The sequence below is a fragment of the Felis catus genome, chromosome B4 (genome assembly GCF_018350175.1).
Source record: "Felis catus isolate Fca126 chromosome B4, F.catus_Fca126_mat1.0, whole genome shotgun sequence".
NCBI classification, from domain to species: Eukaryota; Metazoa; Chordata; class Mammalia; order Carnivora; family Felidae; genus Felis; species Felis catus.
Genome location: NC_058374.1, coordinates 62,164,638 through 62,170,566, shown reverse-complemented (window position 1 = coordinate 62,170,566; position 5,929 = coordinate 62,164,638). Strand labels below are relative to the sequence as shown.

At 41.4% G+C, this 5,929-nt stretch overlaps 1 pseudogene; it reads left to right on the top strand.

The window, feature by feature from the left end:
* Window positions 1-287: 287 nt before the first annotated feature.
* On the top strand, window positions 288-1,231 carry LOC101086576 (annotated as a pseudogene).
* Window positions 1,232-5,929: the final 4,698 nt, after the last annotated feature.

Below are 5,929 nucleotides of genomic sequence, written 5' to 3'. Positions count from 1 at the left end.
TCTCTCTGTGGCACTAACCATATCCTACCTGGTATGGTGTATGGAGGATGTAGTGTTACAGCCTTATTAAATCATGAGGTCCTTTTTCAATGAGATTGACAAGTAGTCATCTCTCCAGTACCTTCTATGACAACTCTCTTCCATGACATTATAGGCACTTCATTGTTAGCTTACTTGTTTAATTTTTACTCTGTTTTACTTTATTTGTGAACAAATGTAGAATAAATTGCGGAGCAAATGAGTACAAGCAGCCCAGAGTCCCGGAGTCCCTGCCGGTTCCTGCTGCAGTTCTGCGGTTGCCTGCCTCCTCTTTCCTTTCGACATGACAGATGCCACTGTATCCTTTGCCAAGGACTTCCTGCTGGGTGGAGTGACTATGGCCGTCTCCAAGACCAGGGTAGCGCCCACTGAGTGGGTCAAGCTGCTGCTGCAGGTGCAGCATGTCAGCATTGCAAATCCCCATAGATAAGCAATACAAGGGCATTATGGACTGTGTGGTTCATATCTCCAAGGAGCAGGGAGTCCCGTCCTCCTGGCAGGGTAACTTGGCCAATATATATCATCACATACTTCCCCAACCAGGTTCTCAACTTCACCTTCAAAGATAAACACAAGCAGATCTTCGTGGGTGGTGCGGACAAGAGAACCCAGTTTTGGCACTTCTTTGCCCGGAATCCAGCATCAGGTTCCTTTGCCCAGAATCTGGTAGCTGGGGCCCCATCCTTGTTTTGTGTATCCTCTTGATTTTGCCCTTACCTGCCTAGCAGCTGATGTGGGCAAAGCTGGAGCTGAAAGGGAACCCTGGGGCCTGGGTGACTGCTTGGTTAAGATATACAAATCTGATGGGATTAAGGGCTACCAAGGCTTTAATGTGTCTGTGCAGGCCACTATCATCTACTGAGCTGCTACTTCGGTGTCTATGACCCTGCAAAGGAATGCTACCAGATCCCTAGGATACTTACATCTTTATCAGATGTATGATCCCACAATCTGTCACAACGGTTGCTGCGTTGACTTCCTTTCCATTTGACACTCTTTGTGGCTAAATGATGATGCAGTCAGGATGCCAAGGAACTGACCTCATGTACACAGGCGTGCTTGACTGCCAGAGGAAGATTGCTCTTGACAAAGGAGCCAAAGCTTTTTCAAAGGGTCATGGTCCAATGTTCTCAGAGGCATGGGTGGTACTTCTGTGCTTGTCTTGTATGATGAAATCAAGGAGTTCGCATAAGTTATTTCTTGGTTTCCCCCCTGTGAAAGGCATGTTGTATTATATAACATAGCTTGAGCATTCTTGACAGACTGTTGACTCTTTATCAATGGCAACTATTTACTGGATGAAAATGGGAGTAAATCTGTGCCTTGAAAAATCACTGACCTGAACAAATTTCCCAAATCATCTGGAGTACCATCACCAAGAAGTATGTGTATGTTTCTTGATGAACAGCTCACTTTTGACACTTTGAGTTGTTACTGTTGTTCTATTTTAGAGATATCATTGAAAATAGTAAATTAAGGACTATATTCTCTGGAATAGATAGTAAACAAGAATTCTGAGCATTTGGCACTAAAATGTGATGGCCAGTAATTTACTTAGATACTTTCTCAGAGTACTAAATTGCTAACTGTTGTATGTTGCAATGACCAGTTCCTGTTGGTTTGTTTTAGCAGCTCTTCATTAGGTAATGGTCAGTAGTTAAACTGGATTCTTCTCTCTTCGTCAAGAGAGTGGATGACTTCATAAAACTGCAGTGTTTCTGTATATTATTAATAGCATCTCATTTTTTCCCCGTGTACTCATTTGCTCCAGGCAAGATTGATAATGTTGCCTGTTCTTCAACTTAAAACAGATTCACACTAAATGAAAGAGACATTTTGTCAAAATGTGAGAGACAACATTGATCAGAGAACTACTGGCGGTTCTTGATTCTAAGGGTAGTGCAAGGATGTATCACTCCTGGGTCCTGCTGTCTAAAGATGTTGCCAATATAATAAATCAAGACAGTCTTATCAAATCATTGTGAACAAAACATCACTAGAGGAATATTAATTTTTTTAAAAAAAGTCTAATACAAATACATGGTAATTTCAATTTCCTTCACTTAGGACCTGTCTATCCTGACACTTGAAACATTTCAAGTGACAGGCTTTGTATTTAAAAAAAAATAGATTCCTTTTTTATCATGTTTCTGATGCAATTTTTTTCACCCACAGAATCTAGGAATTCCATGAATTTCAGGAGCAGAAACAGTCCCAGGCCAGGAATAAAGTAATTGTTAGACTTTCTACCAGAGTCCAAAATGGTTCTTGAATTAAAGGGATGCTAGATCTAACCAAAATAAAGGAGAATTTCCATCTAACAGTTTCAGAGGTGTTGTGGGGCTTCTAATTTATCCCTCTGCCACTGTCAGTGCTCCTAAGACTGTGTGTGAAACCCCAAGGGGAGGCCTGGAAAAAGTCAAATTAAGGGGGAGACAGTTTCAATCACTTCAGGAATTCAAAATGAAATTGAATGCTGCCAGCCCCACCTCCACCCCACAGATGAGGATCATCCAATTACAAAATTTCCATCCAATCTTTTTTTCAAAATCCTCGCCTACAAATTTTGTTTTCCCTTTCTTCTTCTTGTTCAGGCTTGGATTCTCTTCAGATCTGTGATGCTGTCTTTATTTCACAAAATCAGGATTCCTTACCTTCTGAAGACTGATTTACTGATTTGAGAACAATCCTTCTTTTGCCAGGGTGTCAATAAATTGTCCAAGACTGTGTTCCTGAAATAGCTGAAATCATTTTCAGGCCAAACTCTGTAGACATTACATTTTATTATCCTAGAAAGAACCACAAGACATTAGTCACTGCTAGCTGCATTCCTATGCCATGAAAGACTTTTCTTACTTCTGTTTCTATATTTGTGAAAGTGCCCCAGTTTTCTCAACATTATTTAGGACAACAAGTCATCACACTCCTATACTATTGTCCATTCTGTGCCACAAAGACTCTGATAAGCTCAGTGGACATTTCGGAAGGGCCTGGTTCTGAGTCATATGAGGCTTTGTGTGCTCTTTACCTCTGGTTTGTGGTCAGTGACCAGGACAAAATGTCTCAGTTCTTCAGTCTTAGAGGCGTGTGAGTCTGGGAATCCACCAGCAAGGTTCCTTGGCTCAATCTTCTTCAGGTGATCATTTCTGTGAACAATCTCCTTCTGCTTCATTATGGTGTTCTTGGAAGCCCCTCAGCAAGAAGCCTATAGTAAAAAGAAAGTATACCTCCTTACTCACCTAAAATGAAGAAGCTATACTAGTATTTGCCTTCTATATTCTGCCTTTTCACATTTGCATTTATACTGTGAGCATTTTTAATATCCTTATGTATTTTTAAAATCTGAGTTGAATAGTGTGTAATATTTTCAAATATGACTATTCAACAACTTACGTGCCAACTTATTTAAATTTTGGCATTTAGGTTTATTCTAGTTTTTTTTCATTTTTTATTATACTATTAAAGCTTTTTAAATTTTTTTTTAAAAAGGCAATATACACTTTAAAAAAAAACTTTTTTTTAAATGTTTATTTACTTTTTAGAGAGCTAGTGTGAGCAGGGGAGGGGCAGAGAAAGATGGAGACACAGAATCCAAAGCAGGCTCCAGGCTCTGAGCTTTCAACACAGAGCCTGACATGGGGCTCAAACTCACAAACTGCAAGATCATGAACTGAGCTGAAGTCATATGTTTAACTGACTGAGCCAACTAGGTGCCCCTAGTATTTTTTTTTTTTCATTTTTAAACACAAAATTATAAGAAGTATCTTATTTTTTTCATGTCTATTTATTTTTGAGAGAGAGAGAGAGAGAAGGAGAGGGAGAGAGAGAATGTGAATGGGGAAGGGGAAGAGAGAGGGAGACACAGAATCCAAAGCAGGCTCCATGTTCTGAGCTGTCAGCATAGAGCTCGATGCAGGGTTTGAACTCACAAACTGTAAGATCATGACCTGAGCCAAAGCTGAATGCTTAACTGAGACACCCAGGTGCCCCTAGCTTTTTTTTTCATTTTTGAACACAAAGTATACTAAGTATCTTATTCTTAATGATTTTTTTGGTTTGTTTATTTTGAGGCTTATCTTGGGTTTGTATATCAAAATGCTAACATAGGTTCTTGAACTTTCTCTTTATCTCATCTTAAATTTCTCATGAGGCTCTATGGGAGTATAATTGAAAATAAAATAGAAGCAGGAGCTTCTGGCTTTCTAACTAGAGGTTTATTGGTTTCAGAAGAGAGGCTGTGAGGGGCTGACTCTCAGGGCTGGCTCGTTTGGCAGAGGAAAGAGTCCCTCTGGGCAGTAGGACAGGCCTGAGCTTCTCTGGCTTCATGGAGACAGCTGAGAAGATAGTAGGTGCTCCTCATTTTGAACACAGAGGTAGAAACTGCCCTGAATTTGCTTTTTTTTCTAAGTTTTTAATGTTTATTTATTTTCGAGAGATAGAGAGAGACAGTGTGCAAGCAGGGGACGGGCAGAGAGTAAGGGAGACACAGAAACTGAAACAGGCTCTAGGCTCTGAGCTGTCAGCACAGAGCCTGATGTGGGGCTTGAACCCACGAACCATGAGATCATGACCTGAGCTGAAGTCAGACACTTAACCAACTGAGCCAACCAGGTGCCCCCTGCTTTGTTTTAAAGTGGATTAAAACCATGGGTCATACAATTGGATGTAATTGTGACCTGGGAAGTGAAAGCCAGTGTAGACACTTGGTCTTAGCTTTGGCACCCTGCCCTGGGTGGAATGGTTTTCCACCCTTTTGATCTGCCAGACTACGCCACCTCTTTTCTTGGTACTTCAGTCCTCTGAAACTTCCACTTATTTAGATGGTTATTATTGGTGCTACAAGTGAATTCTCCTTTCTGTGCCATCTCACCCTTTATATATGTGGCACCCTGGGCCACTGTCCCTCTGATCTCAGCCCTCACTGTGATGATAGTTTGTCACAACCGTTGAGTCACCTTTCCCTGAAAACTTCCTATCTCAAAGTGCACTATACATCCTTTCAGTTTCTGTTTGAGGGCTTTCTCCAGCCCTGCAGGGGTCTGTAAGACCCTGCTGGGCCCATGCACGAGCTCAGTCCAGAAATTCAGGGTAGTTAATATTTGTCAACAAATGTGGGCTGAGAGCTAGGATCTAAGGACTACAACCACCTATTCTTTGTACCAGTGACAATTCTAGGACATCTAGATTGCATGTCCTTGACACCCTCGTTACCCACTGAACAGACTTTAATAATGCTCCTCTTTCCTTGTCTCTCTCCTCCTACCTCATTCTTATGTCCTGGGATCATGTCCCAAATGAACTATCCTCACCCAAGTCCCTGTCTCAGCCTCTGCTTTCAGGAAGTCCAAACTAAGAAAACTGGCACAGAAGTGGTTCTTAAAAGCCACTTCTCAGAATTGGATCATAGAGCTGGCTCACTCATCAGTCAGGAACAGTACAGATGGCATTGTCAGTGGTAACTGCGCAGGTAACCTCTAGGCTGCTCATAACCGCCGACAAGTTATAGCACTACAATTACTAAGATGTTCCTCTGTGTTAAATTCAGAGAAGGCACCAATACAAGTAAAAGTGATGGTGTACAGGGGGTGGCTTGCTGCCAATTTAGGCTAAATCTGATTCATTGCCTAGTTTGCTACATAAAGTTTTATTGAAGTACAGCCGTGCACATTCATTGATGCAATGTTTATGGCTGTTTTCATGCTATGACAGCTGAGTTTAGTAGTTGCAACAGAGAACATAGGGCTCACAAGCCCTAAAATATTCACTATCTGGCCCCTTACAGAAAAAGTTGGCTGACTCCTAGTGTGTAGCATGGGTTAGTCTCTGTCAGACCAGATTGCATGCTTGTCCCCAGAGTTGCCTGTAGAATAGTATTCTGATCCTCAACTAA